The sequence below is a fragment of the Protopterus annectens genome, chromosome 2.part0 (genome assembly GCF_019279795.1).
Source record: "Protopterus annectens isolate FY-2018-M chromosome 2.part0, PAN1.0, whole genome shotgun sequence".
NCBI classification, from domain to species: Eukaryota; Metazoa; Chordata; order Ceratodontiformes; family Protopteridae; genus Protopterus; species Protopterus annectens.
In genome coordinates this window covers 55,532,688-55,560,176 of record NC_056728.1, presented here as the reverse complement: position 1 = coordinate 55,560,176, position 27,489 = coordinate 55,532,688, and the positions used below count along the sequence as shown (strand labels likewise).

The 27,489-nt window shown below is 37.8% G+C and overlaps 1 protein-coding gene across 1 annotated transcript in view; it reads right to left on the bottom strand.

Annotated features, from left to right (window-relative positions):
• Positions 1 to 20,544, bottom strand: part of LOC122792954 (integrin beta-2-like) — a 1,413,174-nt gene extending 1,392,630 nt beyond the window's left edge. Inside the window, exon 1 of the mRNA XM_044060545.1 lies at positions 20,280 to 20,544. The gene's annotated coding sequence lies outside the window, so the exon portion shown is untranslated. The remainder of the gene's footprint in view (positions 1 to 20,279) is intronic.
• Between the last annotated feature and the right edge of the window lie 6,945 nt (positions 20,545 to 27,489).

Here is a 27,489-nt window from a genome sequence, read left to right as displayed (position 1 = left end):
ACCTATGAAAATAAGTGCTTAGTTCAGCAACATATTCACACACACTTTCATCTGCCTTGTGTCTATGCTCATGAAACTTTTTCCTATAAGCTTCAGGTGTTAGCTTAAAAAATTCTAGCAAGCAATTCTTTACAATATTATAATTTAAAAAGTAATTGTCAGACAGTTTGGACAAAATAGTTACTGCTTTACCATGGAGTAAGGGGGTTAGAAACCATACCCAGAGCCTTTGGTCAACATCATACTGTTTACATACCCTCTCAAACATATGAATGAAACTATCAAAATTATCCCCCTCTGCAAACTGTGGAAGAAATTTACTGACCATTTTTGTTCTGGGGTCTGGTTACTCCCTTCCCCATTACCTCCATGACTCTGGCAAAGAGTCAGCATCTCCTTTTCATGTTGCCTGTGCCTCTCCTTCTCCTCAGCTTCCAGGTGTAGCAGTTTCTCATTTTCCTCACTCTCTAGATGCCTCAGTCTCTCTGCTGCTTCTATTTCCAAATGTTTGGACTCCAATTCAGGTGTCTTTAGCTCCAGACAGATTTTTAAGTCTTCTGTAGAAAGGCTGAGCTGTCCATTCTCTGAGTGTTGTATATCTCCACGGCCAGTCTGATTGTCTTTCTGGTTTCTATTCTCGGATGCAGCTGTAACCAAAGCTGCAATCATGTTTGCCTTAGTCAGGTTTCCATGCAGCAGTCTTTAGCCTGGCACATCTCAGCCAACTGGCTCCTTGTCAGCTTGTCATACTCCTCTGCTGACATGCTTGGCTGCTTTCCCTGACTAACTAAGCTAACAAAAGAAATAAAACAACTGTGATCTGAACTCTGAATGTTCACTGCATAGCTGATTTAGGGTACATAAGCACCTTCAGTGATCACTGTACACACGTTACAAGAATTCACTATCCACACCCTACAAGCCAATTAATATGTTATGTGGCTAACTCACCATTATCAACCAATTAACATTTGATGTGGATATTCCACCACTGCCAGACTATTAATATGTGATGCCCATACACTGGCTCAGTAATCAAGGAGCCTCAATCCTCACCACTAGCACCAGTGAGGGGCATCCACATTGGGTGGATAACAAGTACACACACAATAAAGTACAATTTCCCTTAATAGCATACAGAGATCACAGTCAGTCTGTGGCTGGTTTTTCTCTCTCTCTCTCCAGCTCCCCAATAAGACTACCAAGTGGCACAACTATTGAGTTCAGATCTCAGCAAAGTAGTCAAGCCAAAACCTCCAGTACCCTCTCTGTCTAACCAGTGCTTTGTGTCCCTGCCCAAGTAGCTGACACACACACACACACTTTGAGATTTGATTTATATACAAACACAGAGACACTCCTGGAGAAGGCTTGCACAGGTTCACTAGCTGTGCCCCCTTCTGCCCAAGCTGTAAGGTAGTAATCACTGCCATCAGCTACTCTTATCAGCTACTGCAAAGTCCCTTACCAAAGGTGTCCAATTCTACTGTGCAATGTTATTATTATCCAATTAGTAAGTGTGACAAACAGCAAGGGTATTGGAGAGGCCTATACAGTATCACCAAATACATGCAAGAACTTTAAGAGCTTAAATTATCTCTACACAAAACAGCCACAGTTGAAAGGTTTAAAAAGAATTTAATAATAAATTATAAAAACACAAGACAATACTTATTAACTCAACACAATGACATTAGAGAGCAGAAATCACAGGAAGTAATTTAAAACAACATTGTAGGACAGTCTGACAGACAACAGCTAGACTAATCTGGCTATATTCCTATCTATCTCTAAGAGAAATACTAAGATCTAAGATCCTACTTACAGAGCAAAACAAGTACTGGTGAGCTGATGTGTTCAGGTTAAGACACAAATACAAAATGCTATTCTTACTTTCCTTAAAATAGCCCTTAAATTGATAATACACATTACTGCTGTTTCATTTCAGATTACATCATTCTTGTTACGTCTTCTTAAGTTTCCCAGGCTCACAGAACTTAAAATTTAACATTTCTTTTTGATCTGCACCTCCCAGAAAGCTACGGCAATAAAGGACACTTTACATGTGAAACCTAGTAGTTATCTCTGTCTTAGGACAACAGAAATAATTTCCAGCTGCAGACATCCTGTCTCCAAACTTGGGATCACACACAGTTGTAAAATTCTTTACTTATCAGCTTTCTTCCATCAGGGTGCACTGTGGTTACATTTTTGAAGTTCAGCACATAACACAGTTTTCTTACATTTGTCAAACAAGCCCATGGATCATATTAATGTTCACAATGACATAGAATTATTTACAACATTCTATCTAGCTAGGCTGGCAGCCCCACAGTTTATCACAAAAGGTACTAAATAAGTTAGAAACAATGACATCTGCATATTTTTCATGATGCTTTAATAAAGGGAGATCTGGAAATATCTTTAAACAGATGTCTGTGTTTTGCCAGGAAGTTTTTGGCTATGGTTTATAAGTATCTTCTGTTGAACTTTTTCTCTTTAGTTTTGTAATGTGCCAGGTAACACTATGGTGCTTAGAGCAACAAACACCATCAGAGTAATTCCAGAATAAACTATTCCTCATAATCTAATCACAGAACTGGCAGCTATGCTAATATTACCATTAATATCACCATTAAAAGTATACTACAATCATATCCTAATATCACCATTAAAAGTACAACAGTACAATCCTATCCTAATGCTACCATTAAAAGTACAACACTACAATCATATCCTAATATCACCATTAATAGTACAACACTACAATCATGTCCTAATACCACCATTAACAGTACAACACTACAATCATATCCTAAAATCACCATTAACAGTACAACACTACAATCATATCCTAAAATCACCATTAAAAGTGCAACACTACAATCACCAATTGATTTGCATATCATTCCACTATCATCAAAACTTGGCATCAAAGAATGTGATGTTGTCATGCACATGAAGTGTGGCATCAAGTGACTGAAGAACATACAGACTCACTGACCAAAGGCAGTAAACAAACATGGATACTGTAACTAGTAACTACCCATAAGTAAAACCAACAGCACTTTAAAATGATGAGAGGAAAAGAACAACTATCAATTACAGAGTAGTTAGAACAAGAGGAGTAACAACATTAGGCTCCTAGAAATGTGCTGTGCAGCTGATGACGCATTGACTGGCATATTTATTAGCCTACTAAGATATATCTGAAAAAAAAAAACTTTGTCAAAAATCCCCTGTCAGCATAATGTTTAAAAGAGCATAGCTGTTTGCTACAGGGGAGAATAAACTGCATTGAAGGTAGCAATGGCAAACAGCACATTTTTAGCAGAGCCCTAAGAAAAGAGATTAGGACAGACACCAAAGAAAAAAATACATCAAATGGGTATTGTATCTTAAAAAGTTTCCTTACTGAAAGTGAGAGACCTACTATTGTTACTCCTGACACTTTGAAAATGTAACTGTGATTCCAGTAAACAGCAAGTTCCAGAACTCTTTATACTTTTAAAGCATTTTTGTAAGGGAGCAAAGAGAGCTGCATCCCTCACAGCCTTATTATATATAACTAACTCTGTAATGGCTGTACCACTGAGACGAGGAAATGCACCAAGACAAAGTAATGCCTGAGTAATTATACATTCCTGACGAATTGCACATATATTTTTTGCTATTCTGAGGATTATACTTATCCTCTTCAGACTTTAATGGGCAACAATAATGAATATAAAGTTATACCCTATAAAGCTGGAAGCCCACACAAAGCACATGCTCCATGGACTGACCATAAGTAGGACAATAACCACCACAAAGCTAAACCATCCTGTGTGGCATAAAAGGGCAGAGGGCAAATCCAGTGGGGCATACAGAGCAAGGAATGGACTTCACACATGTTGAAGTTATCTTTCCAATATGCATGGCAGCAACTGGAGTACTGTGCAGAGTTCTGGAAGTTTAAACATTTGAATATCTGTGCACAAAACAAAATGGCGACGTATGATTATGCATACACCAAATTTTTAAGATGCAAAGAGGAGGCTTGGAGTTCAGGACTAAGGATTTTTTTGGCAGGAATATGAATGGTAGTAAAAATAGGGCCAATTCAATGTAAATATGGTAAACTATTACTTCGCAGAGAGTATGGTAGGGCCATGGAATGTACTACATGATGGAGTAGTAAACTATAAGTCATAACAGGGTTTCAGAGCTGACACAGATGAACAAATGGATGGCATAAGGCAGGAATGGCATCTGTTCAGGAGCTAAATGTAACCCTCAGATGAGCGCAGCAAACTATGGGCCTTGTTTCATCAGCATGTTATGTCTCTATATAGTCAGCATATAGGAAATGGCACTAATTATGACAACAGGGCTGGGGATGAAAGGTTTGAATCTACCAATATGAAGGGTGAAGAATAAGTCAAGCAAAAGTGAGTTGAGTATGAAGGGGTGACTGCCACCATCAAAGTAGCATATAGTAAGGGAGGCGTGTCAGAAGTGGCTTGCAGTGACTTTAATGACAGAACAACAGGTGGAACAGGGACTTCCAGCAGTCATCATTATGCAAGCAAATACAAGATGATAGAATCACATTATAATTTCTTCATCCAGAGAGAAGCTCGAAAAGTGATACAGGCTACCAATAACAGTGTGTCCATGCTGTAATATGCAGTCATGTTCAAAAGCTGTAGATGGATGCAAAGCCCATTTATATGTAGTACTGTAAACTCTAAGACCATAATTTATGATAGAAAGGACAGAACCAATAATTGCATAGTGAAAGAGAAAAGTAAAAATAATTTTTTCAACTAGCAAGCATCTAACCTGAAGCTCATTTCTCTTGAGACAGAAAACTTGCAGGTATTATTAAGCTCAAACCGCAGTCTAGGATGACAACTGAAAATTCATGAAAGAAAACTTTATCAGGAGTGGGGGGTGTTTAAATAGCTATTAGGTATGATGACCAATGCCACCTTGATCTATCTTTTTATAGGTTCATGAGTTCAGAAGTCAGTGCTAGGCTATTGATCCAGAAGATTATTATTGGCCTAACCAGAATAATCAAATTGCAGGTACCTCTTGAAATGACTATTTTATACTTAGTATTGACCCATTTCAATGAGGGCTTTAGGTGCTTTATGGGTGTATTTGTGATTGCCCATCCATTCGTCCAGGTTACAATTAAAGAGCTAATGAAGAGTTGATGGTTTTGAAAGCAACATCTTAAAGTAGTTTACAATTTTTCCTGGAGGTTTATTAGGGGAGGTAGTTCAGCTCACAAAAAGAATAGTGTCATCCTGACAGGTCTAATTTAGTCATACATACAGCAGATGCAGTGATGGGAAAACAAAGAGCAGTAGTGATCTCAGAGTATAGCTCTGTAGATTACCAAGCGAGAAAAACTTACGAGTGTGTGCATTACAGGCAGTCCTCTGGTTACGGACATCTGACATGCGGACAGCACGTTGCTACAAATGGACTGCTGCAATTCCGGAAATCACTTTAAAATAAATGAAAAATGTCAGAAAGTGTGAAATCTTACCTTGCAAATGAAGAAGTCTTACTTTGCAAAATAATACTGTCCTTTTCCCTGTCAGTGAAGCTGGTCGTGTCTTTTATAGCAGCTACTTCCACCTTGAGGGAGAAGATGAGGAGAGCCTATTGGTTAAGATCGCTGTGTTGGAGATTGGTCAAGATCACTGTCTTGAAAGTAAAGATACAGTACAGTATTCAAGCAGTTTACTGTTCTGTACAGTAGAATGATCAAATGACATTGTGACTCACTAAGGGTGTAGGTGACACTACGTGGTCTGGCAGAGGTCTCAAAGTTCAGGAAAGAGTGAAAAACATTTGTGGGTGATGCCTGTACAGAAATCTGAAGTGAAGCTTAAAAAAAGGTAAGTTTAACATATTTTTGTATAGAATGTTCTACTGTACTGTACTGTACAGTATTGCATTTTATGTACCATTATTATTTGTCATAAAACAAAGGAATGTCTGCAAAATACTGCTCTGAATCAGCTGAACTCAAATGCTAATTAGCTTTAGAAAGTGCTAGTATTGACCAATGAGACGTGAGAAGTGTCTGACTGCAGACTCCAGTACTGTACTGTATGTGTATCCTGTGGAGCTCCACTGTAGTGAGGTACCAGAGTCTGCAACAGACACTTTTGTGAACTTCTGCATTGGTGACGTTGCGACCCATGCCTCCAAAACATAAATCCAATGCACGTGCTGGTGATGTACCAAAGAAAAGGAAAGCAATCACCCTGGAAAATAAAGTTGACATAATAAAGAGATCCGAGAGAGGTGAAGCACCATCTGCCATTGGAAAGGCATTAAGCTACAGCCGGTCAATGATTGAAACAATTTTAAAAGACAAAGCAAGAATAATGAATCATGTAAAAGGCCATGCCTCAATGAAAGCTACGATTATTACAAAGCAACACAGTGGTTTAATTATTGAAATGGAAAGGCTGTTCCTAATTTGTGTAGAAGACCAAAATCAGAGTAATATCCCTATTAGCCTTTCATTAGTGCAAGAAAAGGCTCAGAGCCTTTTCAAAGATTTAAAAGCTACTCGAGTAGCAAGTGAAGGTAGTTGTGATGAAGAATTTGTTGCAAATAAGGTTTGTTCAATTGCTTTAAACTGACAGCTAATTTACATAACATTAAAACAGAAGATGAAGCGGTGAGTGCAAATGTAAGTGCTGCAAGGGATTTAGGCTAACGTTATTGTTTGGGAGTAATGCTTCTGGTGATTTTAAGTTAAAGTTCTTGCTTTTGTATTGCTCCTTAAATCCGAGGGCACTTCAGCATGTTATTAAGGCATCTCTTCATGTTATTTGGAAGGCAAATGCAAAGGCTTGGGTTACAGTTGCCATCTGAAGATTGGTTCTTGAACCATTTTTTCCTGCTGTTCAAAAGTATTGCTTGGCTAAAAACATTCCTTTCAAAATTCTCCTTCTGTTTGAAAATGCTCCTGGACATCCAAACAGTTTAGATGACTTACATTCTAATGTCAAGGTCATATATTTACAGGTAGTTGGGCTTACTACCCTCTACCTAGTTATGTGATTTTGCATTAAACTTTTGATTTCCACCTTTTCCGCTGGCTACATTTTTGTTTTGACTTATTTTTACCCCCCAACACCACATCGCTACTTCAGCCAATGGATCGGGGAGTAATAGCCTCCTTTAAGGCCAATTATCTATGCCGGACCTTCTCACAAGCAGTCAGAGCTACCCAAGATAATGCGATGACCTTAAGGGAGTTTTGGAAGAATTATAACATCTATGACATCATCATAAATATTGCTAATTCTTTGGAGGAAGTAAAGCAGTCACATTTGAAAGGAATGTGGAACAAATTGAGCCCACAATTTGAACCTGCTTTACAGATGTTTACAGATGATGACATTGCTGAAGCCAGGCAAGCTGTGGTTGATATTGGTAAACAACTGCAGTTAGACATCAGTGACACTGTTGTCACAGAGTTACTCAACTCCCATGCCAAAGAACTGACCAATGAAGACCTTAAGGAACTGAAGCAGCATACAATAGCCTTTGAGGAAGAAAACGGGGACCTAGAAACTCCAGAATCACAGAAGTTTTCGACAAAAGAGTTAGCTGAAGCCTTTTGTCTTATTGACGCAGGAATGGCAAAGTTAGAGGAGCAAGATCCTAATACAGAGAGGTTCACCCAAGTTTACTGGACAGTTACTGAGGGACTCAACTGATATAAGGCCATTTATGACAAGAAAAATAAAACCTCTGTACAAACCTCCCTTAATGCCTACATCAAGAAACTGACTTCAGTTGTAAACCCCCTCTCTCCAGCAGCAGAATCAAACCCTGTCTTTGCACCACCAGGCCCATTCACTCCAACAACAAGTCCATCATTGTCTGCATCATCTAATTAATAAAGTTATAATGTTAACTCACAAATGAGTGTTAACCTTTAATCCTTTTCTTTTTTTTCCATCTAAACTGTTTTAAGAACTGTTTTTTTAATGTTTATTACTACAGTATACAGTATTATGTTTAAGATTTTTTTATTTGGAACTGAAAAATTATATAGCTCTGCTTACTGCTGCTTGCTTACTGTGGGATTTGAAGTCTTCTTAAGACATACAGTCTTGCTGTGCTGTTTACTGCTGAATCAGAGACACATAGCTCTGTATGACTCCATCTGTAGTCTGTTTAAAGCACCAAGCCTTTCAAATTGCACACTGATAAAGAAATATATTTTTCAGCTATAAGCACAGTTACAGATAACTTATTTTATAACAAACCACACGTAGTCTGTCAGATTTGTAGCATATATTTACAAAGTTTTCCTTCATTACAGATATGAATGATGACTTCTACAAAATACCTATCTTTGTCCTTCTCTCACATAACAGAATTACTACAATAGCTATATACAGAGCTAGTCATGCACACAAGAGATTGTTATTTCCTCCTGGTATATTTTTCTGGCCTTCTATGGGAAGTCACATAATGTCTGTTTATAGACTTTTCTATTGTCCTTTTGTGATTTAAGCACTTTTGCTGATGTGAGGATGCCATTCTGAAAGGAAACATCTGTATAAGCTGTTCCTACTGGAAAAACATCACGTATTGCTGAATTTATAAAAAAGGATGTCTGTTAATAGATATTTGTTCTACAAACATGAGAAAATCATGTAATGCTTGTTTTCCAGTATTGCTTTCTTAGGCATTTTCTGATGCTGTGAAGAGAAGCCTGTCTGTTATACATATAGTATGAATGCACATTGTAAACTCTATACATATATTCAAGCAAACTTTTTCTTTCAGCATATTTACAACAGAATTAATTTCAGCCTTATATTCATAATATCTAACAGGAACTGTTTCTTAAGTGCTTTATATGCAAAGAAACGTAAAATAAATACTAGACTGAGGCAAACATTTGACTAAGTGCCATTTAATAAGAACCATATGTACGTGTTCTGACTTACATACAAATTTGACTGAAGGACAGACTTAAAAATGGATCTTGTTCTTAACCTGGGGACTGGCTGAACTGGTCGCGGTATGCTTTCTACATTCTGTCTAACAAACAGGAAGAGAATGTGTCAGTGCCATCTGTGGCAACATATTACACAAGACACACCATAAGAAAGTACTGATTGCTAAATATGTATAAAAAATGTCTTTGGTTAGGTCTGTGAATGCTGCAGAGCTAAGATGAATTTGGATCAGGATTCTGTCACAAATATTAGTGAAAATATAAAGATGAGTAGCAGTGCAGTGCAGTATACATATGCCATTTTCCTAATGACAAGTCTGCAGCTACTGAGATGAGCAGTCAGGCAATGGTGCACTATTTCAGTCTCTGTGATAAGGATAGAGAAACCATACTGAACAGTCAATGTGCATTTCTTACAGGCTTTGTTCACACGAGTAAGGTGGGCAGGTAGAGGCTTTGCTTTCATAACAGTACCAGTACCCAAGATGAAAGGACACAGAGCACACACCAAAAATGCAAAACAGTAAATCTATCCTTTTACCTAACCCTTAACCAACCTACCAACACTTGCACAAACTCAACAACCACTGTAGCCTTTTCATTCAAACATTCATTTTGCCACACAACTCTGCTTACAAACACTAAAAAATGAACATTCAATCATATGAGAATTCAGTCAAATATGCTTTCAATATTTGCTGCTTTCAGTGTTTTGCACCTTCCTCTAAAACATTTCATCTAAATTCATCTAAATGTGCTTTAGATTTTTTAGTTCCAGCCATACACACTTATATATATATATATATATATATATATATATATATATATATATATATATATATATATATATATATACACATACACACACATATATATATATATATATATATACACATACATGTATTCTGAATTAAGCATTAATGGTCGACATGTTAAATGACTGAACAAACATGTCGACCATTCATAATACTTACACCACAAATCACTCAAACCCATCACAATGAAAAAGGAAACACTTCTTTTTCTGATGTACAAACCATAATCCTACCAAAATTAAGCTCCAATTTGTCTGAATAGTGGTCACATGGCAGAAAGATTTTTTTCAGTTAAGGATCACTGTTAGGATTAGGTGCAGGGGCAGGATTAGCATGGATTAATAAGGAGAATCTGATCCACCTTGATAATGCAAGCCTGCACATGCACACACACACACACACACACACACACACACACACACACACACACACACACACAAACCTGACCCTTAACTCATTACAGCCATGTGACGTCTCCAGTTGTTTCTGCAGTTACATCCTACTGCTGCCTCCAGGCATCAAATATTGCTCAATCATATTTGCATTAATAATTCTAAAACCATGCTACAAACACAATATTTAAAGATTTCATCCTAAAGCTTATACAATGGCAAACACAGCTATATTGAAATTTGATCTCTGACTATTGCAGTTAAAGAGATATCAATTGCTCATATTATATTTATTTATATTGTCATAAATGTTATGTTTTCTAAATATCTTGAAAACCAAATAGCACAGACAGAACTGCAGAGCTTCATGTGAAAGCTCTCAGCTGGAAGAATAAAATGCTGCTCTCAGCAGGGTGTAACTTGAGTGGTTACTGAGATATTGTAAGTTGTTTACAAACTATTACAAACTAGTTAATGTGTTTACTGCAATTTGCAACATTCAGCCTATGACCTAGAATCTAAAGAATACAATCACTATAAAAGCAGTTTGTGCTGAAGAGTTTGCCATTTACTCTTATTTAGTAACCCCTATGTTTCCAGAGATATGAACATTTACTTGAAATGTGAGGGTATCATTTGTTTGTATCAAAAAGCTTAGGCTTCTCCCATTGGAAGTTACAATGCAAACTTGCAGAGCACTGTTGGAGGGAAAGAGTTAATCTAACACAAGCAACTCACACATAACACTTCATCTATCTCCTTACTTTACCCTTACCATACCTTACCTAAGCCCCACGCTAACAAATTCGCTCAGACACAATCTCACAGCTGTAGCAAAAAGCCACTTAACCTTTGTCGACCAAACCTGAAGTCACTCAATTAGCCATTCACACAAAGGTATTATAAGAAGCATTCGACCAAGTAAAGTATAACCACAGTTTATTAAATTAAAACAAGAGATGAGTGTTTTTACCCTTGTCATAGCTTCGTCAGACCTAAGTTATAGATGGTAGTAACTAGGTTACTTATGCAGAGTATTTGAACCTCAGGCACACCAAGGCTACCCATAGTACTTCATCACAGAGAGTATTTTTCATGGAAGAAATGGTGTACTCTTGTTATCATCTCTTTTACAGTATACTATATTCATGTAACAAACTAGATGCTTACATTATTATTTGGCATTATACCAAGCACACTGATAACAGCCAGATACACAACAGCTTAGTACTTAGATATGGAGTGTAAAACATGAATTACACTAAAAATCAAATTGTGTATGCACCACTGCTCCAATAACTGTCATTGAATGTGATCTGTTTAAGTGCTTTTAGATTATAGCTTTTGTTCTAATTTACATGACTTTTTATATGGAAAATAGAAAAGTATATATTGAGTGCTACTGCTTTATATAACTTATATCTGATGAAGCTGTGGCAAGGGTGAAAGCACTCATCTCTTGTTTTAACTTAATAAATTGTGGTTTAAACAAGCAATACCAGCTTGACTCCTGTTTTCTTATTTTTAAAAGGAATGCAAAGTGATCTTTCACACAACTCTTGTAAAAGAAGTTTTGACAATGGTCTATTTTAATAATTTGTATGCCAATATCAGGAGCCTTTTTTTATATATATATATATATATATATATATATATATATATATATATATATATATATATATATATATAGGTTGCAAAAAGGATTGTAAAAAAATAATGCCAAAATGAAAAAAAATTAGGAAACCCAACACCAATAGTTAGTTTAATGTCGATTCTCCCCTTCCCTAATCTGAAGTGACCCTAGAGATGGTATATGGTTGGTTATATTATACCAAGCATACTGTTTGGTAGTAGCCTGATTAAATTGTAACTGTTATTCTAAGCCTTTTGGTTTAAGCACTTGGGCTTCATACCAGTTGTTTTACATTAAGGTTTGCGGCCTACACTGTTGTGGCAGGACAGGTAGCTTACATCCTTCTAAGCTGGAAATTGCTGATTGAAGGCTCAGTGTCGGCTATTCTAAAAGTGTATTACTTCTGGTTTAAGCACTTGGGCTTCAGGCCAGTTATTCTACATTAAGAAGATTTGTACTCTGCACTCTTGTGGGAGGAGAGGCTGGATTTTGCCCTTCTGAGCTGGGAATTTCTGGTCACAGGCTTATTGTGCCTGCTTATTTGAACTGTTTCTTTCTGAAAGTGGTGCACCTTGTTGCTGTAGCATAGACTAGCTTTGTTTGTATAACTTGAGCACTGATCCAGGCCATCTTTTTTTGGAGAAGGTTCCCCTGCACCCCAGTGGCAGGAGTGTGTAGTTAGAACTTGTCTGATTGAAGACTGCTGGAACAGGGCTCAGTTTTGAGCCTTTTTACTGGTTAATTGGGTAACTTGTTTAAATCAATTTGTTCGTTTTCTATTGTTTATATATATATATATATATATATATATATATATATATATATAAATTGTACTTTATTCATCTGCTTTTACTGTATTTGTGTTTCTTCCTACTTTATTACTAGGGACATTGACTACAACTCTGATCTGAGATATATAACAATAAGTATCCTTTTCTGTGCATTTAAAGTGTTTTTTGATTATATCTGCTTTATTTTCTGAAAAAAAAATCAAACAAAAAAAATATATATACTTGTTTCCTGCCTTTCTAAGCTAGTATAGACCAGTTTTCAGGTTAGTGCTGAATTCAGGGCTGTGTTACAAGTCTCTGTGTTTGCCCATACCTTACTTGGATAGAAGGAAGTTTCTCTGTTCACCTGTGAGAGAGGGGAGCTTTGAACATCCTATCTGTCCCTGGAGGAGTGGTTTCAGCCCAGAAATTAGTAGTTTATTGGCCATTGTGGGTCTAATTTCTATCTCTTTCATTTCCCTGCTATAAAAACCGCATTTGCTCAGTTTTGTGCGCTGGGCAGTGTCGGTTAGCTAGGGTATAACTATTCCCGACTCCACAAAGTCTCATCTTCAATTTTTCCCTTGCAACTAGACACACTTTCAACTTAAGCACTCAAACCATTCATTTCTCAGCTTGGCACTTGCTCAAAACTCACAGCAAGCACTAATAAACCCTAGCACTAGACCCCCCTATAGTGTACAGAAGGACAAGGCTCTCTATTCGACCTTACCAGCCAATCAGTAAAACAGTTCACTGTACCTATCCAGGCATGTCCAAAGGGCAGTTTCAGGTGTACTCTCCAGTCCAACTGGTGAATCTGGGCATTTTGAGGCAATGTTACAACTGCCTCATGTACACAAACAACCCTCTCCTTCTACCACCAAACACTAATACATGCAAGAGATGCAATTATACAGCTAAGCTCTCTCAGATCAAGACTGTATCAGACAGTCAAGAGGAGAAGGGAAATACTTGCATCACACCACCAGTCTCACATAGACCCATTAAACTAGCATCGGCAAAAAACACACATAAATACACAAAAACATATTCAGAGGCTCTAAATAAAAATCTACAAAAGCAACAGAGACCTCCAAAGCAGACATCCAAGCAACCTCCACCCGCCAGCACAAACCATGAAACACATACTTCAAAAAACCAGTGTGCCACGCAATCACAGCCCTTAAGGCAAAATAACATACCCAACACACTAGTAATAGGTGACTCTATAGTCAGGCACACTGACGTCCCACTCACTAGGCTGAACAAGGAGAAGGTTACTGTTAGCTGCCTGTTGGGTGCCAGGATCTGCCACATAACACAAGCACTCAGGTCACTCCAGAACAAGTACAAATAAGACTCTGTCATTGTCCATGTTGGTGTGAATGACCTGAGCCATACCTCCCTGGACTATATGAAAAGAGACATGGAAGCGCTCTCTGATCACGTAGCCCAGGCTGGTATGACCCTGACCCTGAGTAACATCCTATCCTCACCAAGAATGATACCATGGTATAAAGAAAAAAGTATCAATTTCAACAATTGGCTAAGTTTCTAGTGTCATTCAAAGGGGATTCAGTGTCTGTCCGCCTCTCATGACATGCTTGACAAGCCACGCTACTTCTCTAGAGATGGCTTGCACCTGTCACCCTTAGGCTTTTGAATACTGGTCAAGGCTCTTGCCACCCCTATAGTGCCTTTTTTAGGCGAGGCTCAAAAGACAAACCTACTGTCATAAATAGCACAAGTAGCAAAAAACTGAGGGTAATGCTACTCAATACCAGAAGTCTAAACCTCAAAATGCATGCAGTTGAGGAACTCCTCAGTATGGAGAAAATCGATATATGTGCAGTAACAGAAACCTGGTTTAAGGCTCCAGAGAGCACCCCAGTACTACCAGGCTACAACTCATGCCATACATTTCAGCCACAGAACCTGGACCGAAATACAAAAGGCGGGGGCATATCCATATTCATCAAGGATACCCACACCTCCAGTTAGTGGCACAGCACGATGCTTCAGAGATAATCCACATGCAACTAACAATGGGCAAAACTGCAATTCAAATTGTAGCTTGTTACAGATCATCCACCATGTCCCAGGACCCCCATTCCGCATTTCTGGAAACACTGGGAAACATAAAGGTCCCTACCAAACACCCTAATATTGGGTAATTTCAATTGCCCAAACATTAACTGGGAGAACTACTCAAAGTACTAACTCTCCCTCGCCCACCATTTCCTAGAATTTATAAACTCAAATGCCCTGGATCAACTGGTAACACTCCCACCAGAGGTGACAACATATTGGACCTGGTCATCACCAACATGGGCGACCGGTGTTCCAAACCGGAGGCCAACCCCTCACTGGTTAGATCTGACCATAAACTAATCACTCTGGATATCCACATTCTGCCCCCACCCCTGGTCAAGTAAACCACCGTGAAAAACTTTTCAAAAGCAAACTTCACTTTACTTAAGACCGAGATGGAAAGTTTCAAAGCCCCCATGCTAAAGGATAACACTGTCCAAGAGGCAAAATCCTTTACTAATGCATTCTATGGGCACCTACAAGAATGCATGGATCATGCTATCCCAAGCAAAACCAAGACTCACTCCTCCAAGAAAAGGAAACCAGTCTGGTGGACCCCTGCCATAAACAAGCTATACAATAGAAGGAGGAAACTAGTATAGAAAAGAGTAAAATCCCAAGAAGGGAAGACATCCCTGATCAGTATCAGCAAGAAACTATGATCCCTCATAAAATCATCCAAGGCTAGCTTCGAAAGAAAAATTGCCAATGGCTCCAAAGATAACTACAAGGCATTCTTTAGCTATGTCAAGAGTCTAAGTGGCAATGCTCAGATCTGCTTGGAGGTAGTGCAGAATGGCACAAAATACACTGAACTGACCAATATCACCAACATCCTGGTAGACAGGTTCAGTGCAAACTTCACCCCCCCTCACCCCCAAAAGGGCCCATAACCATACCAGAAGAATGTAGAGCCCCTGAAATCACAGACACTCAGGTTAAAACAGCCTTCTCCAAAGCCAAAAACACAGCATCAATGGGACCGGATGGTGTCCCAGGCTGTGTCCTACACGAGCTCAAAGATGAACTAACCCCTCACCTAAATACACTGTTCAAACTCAGCCTCTCCACAGGCTACATACCCATAGAGTGGCGCACAGCAACGGTTATTCCGCTCCACAAAGGTGGAGCCAAAACAGACCCCGGGAACTATTGCCCTATAAACCTGACTAGCTTGGTCTGCAAGGCTATGGAGCACATCATCATGGAACTCATTAACAAAGACATTGGGAACCTCCAAACACTGGACCCTACCCAGGCTTTAGCTTTGTTAAGGGCAGACCATGCCTCCTAAACCTGGTGGACCTCTTAGAGACAGTTACCAAGGCTATAGACGAGGGAAAGGTGGTACACACAGCCTACCTAGACCTTGCAAAGGCCTTCGACACCATTCCCCATTCTGGTATTATAGACAAGCTCACCAGCCTGAACATAAACCCCTACGTCACAAGATGGGTTGCCAACTGGCTCACGGACAGAACCCAAATGGTGAGAGTTGCGGGAGCTAGGTCCGACCCTAAACCAGTTACAAGTGGCGTTCCCCAGGGCTCAGTATTAGGACCCCTCCTGTTCGGCATATACTTCACAGAGATACAGGCAAGCACAGGAGGGCTATGGCTGACCAAGTTCGCAGATGACTGCAAACTAGGGGCTATAATTTACTCTCCGGCTAACACAGACATCCTCCAAAAGGGTCTCAATGAGACGGATACCTGGTGTCAAAATCATGGCCTCAAGCTAAATGCCAAAAAGTGCATAGTCATCCCCTTTGGAAAAAGCAAAGTACCCACAAACTACCACATAGGTGGTAGTCCCCCAAATACGGAAGACGTAATAAGGGATCTGGGGACCCAAGTAGATAGTAATCTCTTCTTTGATAATCACATTGCCGAAGTGGTTAGAAAATCCTTCTATGTGGCCCACCTAATCACAAAAGGGTTCGCATCCGGATCAAAAGAGGTCATTATGCCCCTCTACTCATCACTCATCAGACCCATCATAAAATACAATGCCCCATTTGGGATGTACCTTACAAGACACCTGCAACAGCTGGAAAGACCACAGAAGTACCTCACCAAGAGGATCACTGGCCTCAAACAGATGCCCTATGCAGCTTGACTGAAGAAACTCCAGCTGTACTCAGTTGCATACCGCCTACTCAGAGGTGATCTCTGCCAGACATACAAGGCCATATCGAACCCAGATTGATGGACACGCTCCGCCTAAACAAAACCATATCCCCTTGAGCCACACTCTCTAGGGATCTAAACCTCACCACAACAATAAATAGGACATGCTGGAGGGATAGATTCCAGTCCCAGAGACTTCCCATGCTTTGGAACAAGATTCCAATCTACATTAGGCAGAGCTCCTCACTGACACTCTTCAAGAGAAACCTTGACGAGTGGATGGGAAACAGAAAGATTACCCCAGGGATCACTTCAGTGGCTCTGCTGATTAGAGGCACAGGGAACTAATCCAAGGGGGCAGCAAAAGCCAACACATTCTGGCTAGGCTTATAAATGCCTTCGGGCAGTTAGCCTAGTACCTACCTATGAACCTATGGAGATGGGGGGCACAGCCCCCCTTAACACCCAAATTAAAAGCTTGGGAAATGGGTGAAATCAGCATTTAAAAATGTGGATTTCTGTAATTTTGACACAATAAAATTATGAGAATCAGTATCATGTGTGACACCCAACACACACACACACACACACACACACACACACACACACACACACACACACACACACACACACACACACATATCATTATCCTACACTACAATGGGTTTAGTTTTTGCAAGAAGTACTTTAATGCAATATCTTTTGTCCTCAGTTTATCAAAACCACATTGACCTATATTGTGAAATCTGACAGGACACCACAATGAGATTTTTCACTTTTCCCCACTATTGTGTTCCAATGCAGTTGGAATAAATAAGATAAGGATTGAAGACGAAACTCTCCACATGGGGGGTGTAGGGGATTTGTACCCTGTAAAAAAGCTTTTTTAGCTTTTTTCTTGTCTTTTTCAGCATTTTTGAGTTCCACTTCTCAATATAAGAAAAAAAAAAAACTCGAAACACTGTCAACGCAATTAAGTGTAGTGTGTGTTCTAGGGTGATTCAGTAGAAAAGAGATAAACATACATGTGTCTGTATATGCATACTAGTAATATATATATATATATATATATATATATATATATATATATATATATATATATATGGGTCTTCTTTGACGCATCGAAATAACAGTTCAGTGAAACTCAGTTTCGCTAGTCCTGTTTCACAAAATTGCATTTCACCAGAAATGAACTTTTGCGAAACTACACTTCACTGAGATTGTTGCTGGAGATCATGGTACAGTGGGGCTAAGGGAATTTTCCCTTTTTCCCACTGTAGTGCAATCTCGGAGTTGGTATATATTAGAAGTGGGGGTGTGGTGGTCACAGCCCCCGTGCATAATTTAGTGTAGTGTATTTGTTTTTTTTTTCCATTCTGCTGTGATCTGTAGTTTCGCTAAAGTGTATTTCCGAACCAATATATATATATATATATATATATATATATATATATATATATATATATATGGGTCTACCTCAAAGTATCGAAATGCCACATTGTCGAAGACCATATCATTGAGATGACATTGCCGAATCCTCAAAACATTGAAAACCTGGAACTGCAAAACCTAACCCCCTCAGAGTAGGGCTATTTAGTTAGGGTGTGTGTGGGGGGTGTGGGGGGGGTAAAGCCCCTACTTCGGTGGGTTTTATTTGCTGTGTTTTTTTTTTCTGCCCTGGTGGCCAAGGGGTTCACTTCTTGGGGTTAGGTTTCACTGTTCAGGGTGTTCTATGTTTTGAAGATTTGGTGATGTCATCTTGATAATATGGTCTGCGATGATGTAGCATTTCAATACTGTGAAATAAACCCATATATATATATATATATATATATATATATATATATAGATATATATATATATATATATATATATATATATATATATATATAGATAGGTGTACCTGAAATGATTTAAACAACATAATATCCACAGTAAAAAGACTGACATAAAAATGTCTAAAAGTAAAAAGATCAAACTGAAAAAACCTATAAAACTGAAGTTATACTAGAGGAGGGTTTATGCCCTTTCTCCACTGTTGTGCTACCTTGGAGTTGGTATATATAACTTGCAGGGGGTGCAGGGAGTGCAAGGGGGCTTGTCCCCACTGCAAACACATTGAAAAATGTGACATATTGTAAACACATTGAAAACCATTGAAAGATCTGGCAGATAGAACCACATTTCTTCCACTTTACTTCTTTATTCCTGCAGCCCCCCACACCCTCTACTAATTATATATACCAACTCTGAGATTGCACAACAGTGGAGAAAGGGCATAAACCATCCCCTAGTATAACTTCAGTTTTGCCAATGTTTTTTAGTTTAGATATTTTTCAGCTTTAGTTATTTTTATGTCAATCTTTTGTTGTCTAGACGATTTCAGGTAGACCAATATGCATGTGTGTGTGTGTAAATACAGATAGAGATATATGATTTTATGTCACTACATTTCACTATTTCAGCATATATTACATCTACCACAAATGGTCGAAATACAGTCAAAACAAAAAGAAACAGTGCTTTATGCAGAGAACTAAGCATTCCCTACTAATTACATATACCAACTCTGAGATCACAAAACAATGGAGAAAGGGTAAAAGCCCACTCCTCACCACTTAGTGATCCTGCAAAACAAAAATACTGGCATCATACAATGAACCAGCAGTTGGACAAAACAATCCTCCTAACTAAACATTCAGTGTAACAACTATATGGTGAAACACACAGAACCTAATTGTGTAAGAAAAATAGCAGTTCATGACCAGCAGTCTTGGCTAATGGCTCAGTAATCTGTAGCACAAGGCACAAGCTACTACTACTACTAACACAACTTGCAATAATGACTTAATACTGAAGATCTGAATCAGAAACGGAGAAATATTCATCAATTCATCATGCCTATACAAGCAAGTGCACATTACCATTAGCATTTTTTTACCATTCTTCCTTGTTTTCATAGAGTATTTGTTTTTATAATGCAAACCTTTCTATCTAAGCAGGGTGTCTAATTTCATGCAGTAACCAAAATGTTCTACGTTTTAATAACTTGCAGTTTGGAAAGTTTAGTACTTCCTTCATAGTAGTAAAATTCCGTACCCAGCATGTTTCTTGTTTACTGTTGTTTGAGTACTTACGTAAATGCTGTCTAACATCGGCATAGATCATAAACACTCAAGAGAGCTAATTTTACACTTTTGTCTGAAAGTAACAATTCTTATTGAGCATGCAATCAAAACTGCAACAGTGGATTAATGTTATAACCTTAGTGTCAAATGTCAGCAGCTGGTGATGAAACGTAACAATATTTTAATGCTGATTTAACACCTCCTGCAGAATCTGAACATTGGTAAATCTCATCATATTCACACCTGTGTAATAATAATAATAATAATAATAATAATAAAAAACTTTAGCAAATAAAATAAAAAGTAGTTGAAAAATATCTTACTTTTTGCCGTGTCAGGAACCTGATTAGGAAGTGAGCATTAAATGTCAGCACCAGTGAGCCAGACAAGTACCATATCCTGTACAAAATGTTTCTTATTCAAACACAGACTGCACTGCCAGTAAATATTCAGAGATTATTCAAATTTTAAAAGAAATGTATTCATCCTGGCAATAGAAGTATAATTTGCAAAAAGAACAGCTGATTATCTATGCTGTTAAAAAAATGCAGCTAGTTTTATAAGTAGTGAACGAAACATGTCAACTACTGTAGTCTTCAGGAGGCTTATCTGTTTCCAACAAAATGTGTGCTTGTGCAGTTACATCCTGTCTAGGAAGTGATTGCAACAGCCCCATGGCTGTAAGCAAAAAGATAAACAGACCATCGATACTTAGCTTAGCAACTGAAAGTCTGTGCGATTTCTTTTTTACTTTTTCTTAAACTGTATTAATTTATGAACAAAAAAATGATAAATGTTAAATATCAAGTATTACTGCTTTCTAGAAAAATATGAAAAGCTTTATCACTACGTAGACTGCATTTTATTTTGTGCTTTTTGCTCTAGGTTCGCCAAGAGGTCAGGTAGGTGAAGAATCAGTTTGTGGTCTAGCTCTGTGTTAACTGACAGAAGAGCTGTGGAGATTAAACTGAAAGGAGGGTACTGCACAGAGCACAGCATCTTACATAACTGAGTGCAGAAACAGTTGTTTAGACTGTTTGCTGAAGGCCTCAAGCTCTTGTGTTTTTTGTTAAATTTCCTAGAGTTAAGTAGCAGCATCCTGATATAAGCTGAATAGGAAATTTGTTATGCTGGCATGTCCAGTAGTCAGACTCTGTACAAAAAGGCAATTTATAAGACCTACTGGAAGCTGCAAGATAATATTAGTACTTGTCATAGATCCAATTATCTCTGAAAAGATTCCTCATGACCCACAAACAGAACTTACTTAATTTCATGTTAACCTGAACTACACAAATGATCAATTCATAGCCTGCTGCTGGTCACCTTCCATGTCCCTGGAGGACCACAAAATATTTCTAAATGTGCTTACTAAACTGCCCATAAATAAAAACACCTTTATGATGGGTAATTTAATCAATTAACTAGATTACCTTTACCACAAAGGTTGAGAACTCCCCAAATTCCCTAGCACAAATATTTATTTTAACTGGCCCACAACAGGCCAAAGCCTTTCACTCTCATCCTCACTAACATCACATCTACTTGCAATATTAATGTAGTAACTGAATTTCTGGTCAGATCTAATCACAAATCAGTAATCTCTTTTAAGACAACTTAAACCACTGAATTCAAAGATTTTAAAAATTGAAACCTAGTAAAACAATATGATGAGCTCTCAAAATTCAACTACAAGACTTTTAACCCCCACCCATGTAGCATCAGCTGTCACTTAGCCATACAAATGCACTCCCATCTAACAAACGCTGCAAGCTAAGAAGTCCCAATCAAAACCAAATATATTTGGGCATATTAAAATAAATTACTCAGTTGGAATGTCAGGATTAATAAGCTGTGTAATAAAAGAACAAGCTAATTAATGCCTATAATAAAGCAAAATCCACAAATATTAATAATGCTAGCTCAGCAAAAATTTGAAAGTTGCCATAAAGGAGATCAAAGCAGAACAAAAATTAGAATCTGAAGACAAGGATAATCAAAATCATTTAACTTATTGATGAAATGAAAAGGAGCACTCAGAAAACTTCTGAATTAATTCACAGTGATATTACCTGTTCCACCTGTAAAGAAAAATTTAGTGCCATCTTCACACCAGAGACAATAAAATTCCATAAAATCCCTATTCCCTTTCTCCACTGAAGACTTTTCTTTACTTATTTGATGTATTTATCTTTGTTGACCAAGAAAGAAGAAAGAAAGAGGAAAGCTCCTGCAGTATAGTTAAGACACTCATGACAAAACTTTTATTTAGCAAAGAGAGATTTCATAATTCTTAAGACATCTAGATACAACCAGGTACTTGTTCTGTCCTGACACTATACAAAAATAAAACCTATATTTCTTCTGTGGTGACATTATACATGATATTAAATTCCAAGTATAAAATATCTGGTATACAAACACTTCATAAACAATATATGTAACAATCAGACATTAGATGCGACTTATAAGACATATTTAGGTAGGGTTACTGTATAGATGTTGGGAATGAATACAATTAAGGTGAAGACCATAAAACATTAGTCAACAAGAACATACTATTTAAAGCTAAAAGAGGGAGAGAGGCATTGTATTGCTAATGAGTCAGAATAGTGGGGTAAGAATGCTAGTGTGCAAACTGATATAGAACCTGGTGGTAGAAAGTATTCAGGAGCGGCCTTAGGTTAACTGGTGCCCTAGGCAAAAGGGCTCCATGGCACCCCCTCCACACTACCCGATGCCCCCATCCTGGTCTACCTACACCAAATAAATACTGGAAAAGCTCCCCTGCTGGAATGGCATCCTAGGCGGCCGCGTAGTTGACCTATGTCTAAGGCCAGCTATGAAAGTATTTGAAGGGAAGGAATAAGTGGGAAGGTCAGAAAGAAACTGAAAGGTAAAGTGGGAATTAAGATAAGAAGGAAACTGAGGAGGAATGGTAGAAAGTTTTGTTGTGTAGAGGGGGACAGAGGTTATAAAGCGATAGGAGATTTGAGCTGGCAATGGAATATGGAGTTACCCATGTGAGGAGTATGTGCATTACCACATGTAGTTTATGGCAGAACGTTTTCTAGTCTGTTTTAGGTATGACAGGAATAGCTTTACAGACTTTTGATAAATAATGGGAGTCTAGTGAGTCACTTGCTGAGTTATTAGACTTTGTTGTGATTACAAAAAAGTTTGGTTAAGTGAAGGTCTCTACAAAGACAGTAGTGCTACTGGGTATCATTTAGTGCTGGCCATTAAGACTGGGTACTGTAATAAGTTTTGTGTATGTTAAATAGTTGGGAATAGGTCAAACCAGTTCATTTGTTTCAGCTCTGTAAGCTCAGCAGGAAATTTGGCTATTTTATTGTAATATGTGAAAAGTTTAGCTTTAAATATAGTATTGAGGTGTGTAGGTATAGATGAGGCAGATACTAGGGATGGAAGAAGGTGGGTTTTATGGAACATGTCTTAACTACATCCTCTAAAGCTAAAAATACCCCAAAATATAGCCAGTTGTAAATTTAAATTACCAAACATGCCCTCATTACACTCCTACTCTTAAAAATGCTCGACTTGGTACAACCACAGGATATGTATTGCTAGGATATGGAAAACAACTCATTTTTTATGTCCCTCCATAAAGGAGGCCCAACTTCAGATCACAAAAACCATAAACACATCAGCCTAATAAGCCTAATATGCAAAGCCATGAAACGATTTAAATCTGATCTCATAAATTCCCTTATAAGAATCATCTCTGTAGAATCATAATTAAATGGTTTTTGTCTAAGGGAGATTATGTCTACTTCATTTAGTGAACTTCAAAAAAGTCACATAAGTTGTAGATATTTGGCTTTACAATTCCTCTAGAGTACCTGGATCTGGTCAAGGCTCTTGACATTGTTCTCCATCCTTGAATTATGAACAAACTTAAAAGCCTAACGTAGACACTTATGTTATAAGATGGACAGCAGACTGGCTTAAAGACAGAATCCACATAGTTAAAGTAGCATGTGCCACTTCAGAAAGCAAAAATGTGACTAGTGGCATCCCTCAGGACTCAGTACTGGTATATTTTCTGTTCAACATTTGCTTCTTGGCTTTCCAAACCACTAACCCAGACATATGACTATTTAAATTTACTGATGACTGCAAATTGGGTGCTGGTGTTCACTCATCATCCAATACCATGTTGCTAAGCTGTACAAATCAGTTGCACTAGAAATGTGTTTAAATGAGATGCATTGTCACGTGTGATAAACAAATCAAAGTAGCAGCTTGTGGTATAGATATCACCCCACTCCAGACAGATCTAGTCATCAGACAGATATGGTCATCAGTGACTTTGACACTTTTGCAGATAACTCCCCATTCTTTAAACAACATGCAGCAACAGCATTCAGGAAGTCCTTCTACCTAGCGTAATTAGGTATCTCATCCAGGTCGAAAGAAGTTAAATTCTGCTGTACTCTACCCTGATTAGACTAATTACAGAATATATATAATATTTATCCCAAACATCACACTGCTAGAAAGACTCCAAATGTTCCCAATTAAAAAGGCCAATAGTTGAGTTAACTTTTGGTGATGGTGAGCTCTGAACAAGCAGAGGTATAGTGTGTGCTGCAAGGAAGTGGATTCAGAAGTTAAATTAACTTGCTATTTTCTCACAACTACTATTATAGAGCGTCAGTGATTGTCAGTAGAGGATGTCAGAAAAAATGGATAGATTGTTGAAAAGAAATTAAGTGTAGGACTGCCACATGCAATGTGCATTCAATGACAGACCTAGGAGCTAAAATGTACAGATGTCTCATTGAGATTCTGAGTTGCCAAATTTATCCCAGATAGCCAGCATAATAAACAGGCTGGAGAAGAAGATAGTTAGGTTGCTAATGACCGGAATAAATAAAGAGAAAGTTGTACCTTCATGTTCTGATTATATTACTGTTCCATGGGCACATGACAGATGTCAAGAGAACTGTTACAGAGACTCATGCAGGGCTGAAAAACCTGAGACAAAATCACTACAAACTCGAAGACATACCTCATGGAAAGAACTTGTGATTTTCAGGCTTTCCTGAGAATGAGGGATGTTCTGATTATATAATGTTTATGACACAAAGGCTGGGGCAATGGAGAAGGAAGTGATTTTACAAAATGCACATTACATTTTTACTGAAATATGTAGACTTGATGTAAGCCTTCCAAGGCAAATAAGTATTTTACAACAGTCACAATTCAGTAAAAATCTTATAATTATTGTCGGAATTGAGTCAGTAACTATTATAGAAAAACATGAGCATTTATTGCAACCAGTATTTCTTCAGGTACACAAGTGCATTTGTCCCACTACTGTTCCTTTTCAAATTCTATACCCAACCGTTTTCAAACTTCTACTTATTGCAGGTGCATTTCAAGAAAGGCCCTAGTACAATTGGTAAAGCAGAATAACCCAGTGATGGTAGAGAATGAGAGAAACAGCAAAGGGCAGCATCTGGTGACATTGGAAAAATTAGTTCAGGGTGTGATTAAGGAGCGATACACCTTGCTTAAGAACTCAATAGATGTCTTGAAAAGTAATGGCTTTGGAGGTTAAGCTTCATGATTTGAATGCAGGGACTCAGCAGCTGAAAATGGAGAAGATTAGTGACTAGACGTGTAGAAGATGGAGGAACTCTCATTATGACCAAAATGAAAATCTAAGTTAAACATTTTCTTTCTTTCATTCTTTGTTTTTACTGTTTCATTTTCTGTTTTAACAAAACAAAACATTAATGAAGCAGTTGGGGTATTAGTGGCTAAAGAATATTATGTAACTAATGACATAAGATGGGAAGTTAAACTTGGGGACATTAAGCTGACTGGCTACAGAAGTTGCACTTGAGGGCATATATGGACAATAAAGCACCATGTTTCATAAATACAAGCAAATTAGCAACATTTAAAAAGTGAGTGCACACTTGTTCAAAATAATTAAGTGACAGTTTTGATTTAATCTTTTCGATAAAGTGAGATGAACATTGAAATGTTGTGGAGGGGAGTAATGGTATCAACAAAATTAGAGTACTGGTCTAAGTGAATGGAAAGAGGTTCATCTGAGGTAGGCAATGCTCATCTATTGTCATTAAAAACAGAATTCTGAGAAGTTTTTAAAAGAAAAAGAGTTAATTGTTCAGGTTGTTGACTAATTTCAACCTCATACAAATGATTTTTATTGGATCAATCCAAAAGTTAGAAGAGACAGAGTTGGGAAAAAGATTTTATGGATTCCCCATGTGCAGCACATTGGAGGCTCTATGTAACTGCATGAGTTTTGTTTCACTATACACATCTAAATGGCCTTTCTGTATGTGGAGCTTGTGAGATATGGGTGCATTCCCATTGCTTTGTAAATGGTTGCCAAATTAATGCATATGTTAAGTTATCTTTTTTGTACTGCTAAGAGTTTTAATAGTGCCAAAGGCATTTATATGATGTAGTTGACTTATGTTACAAATGTAGTCATGCTGAACATGGAGAGACCTGTTTCCTGGGTTGGGGTAATTGTAATAAAATGGACTGTAAAATGGGTTAAGGACACACCAGTCATTATCTGAATAAATTAGAACCAGTATTCTATTTGGGGAATTGATTGGCTTGACTTAACTCTGTAAAGATGACAGAGATTGTGACTCATTTTAACAGGTGTAAATCCCATATGACATGTTATGTTATTACAAAACACACTTGTCAAAATTATAACACCAGAAGTTATAGAAGATAAGCTTTACTAGAGTATTTAGTTCACAATTTCATGCAGCAAGATGAGAGAGAAGTGGCAATTTTGATAACTAGATTTTCCCCAGTTCTTGCATTAGATAACAAAGAGGATGGGGAAGGCAGATATGTATTGATAAAAATGAGATGGGGAGGATATATAATGACATTCATTAACTTTTATGTAGTCCTAGGGACTATCATATTAGAACATAGATGTATCCTTGGGAACATTTTGCTTTACTACAAAACAGACTGGTTAGTTTGTGCAGCCAGAAAACTTACCAGTACGCTAAATAAAGCACAATATGGGCATGCCAGACATGAAATATGTAAAACACGGAATTCTTTCAAATTGTACTTTACAATGGGCTTTGTGAAAGTGTCCTCATTTTGGGGGCACCAGTGATGCAGGTATACATATTGTTTGAGTATCTTAATAGGTTTTCACAAACTGACAATTTGATGACAACAAGACAACATGTGCATCTAATAGAGCTGTTATATATTTATTCAGTGTTGTTCTCTTACTATGTTTCTCTGGTATTAGAAATCAGTGGTATGCACAAAGAACTGTCAAGAATGTGGAGAAATAACATTACCGGGTGCGCTGAAGTTCCTGGGCAGAAATAGCTAATTAGAAAGAAATGTATTGATATGCAAATTAAGCTGTACTGCAATATATCAAATAGCTGTTGAAATAAAGTAAGGAGAAAATAAGCATATGGACTGACTGGCTGAATGATTTACAAGAGGAACAGGAAGAAATGTTAGAGTAATGGCAAA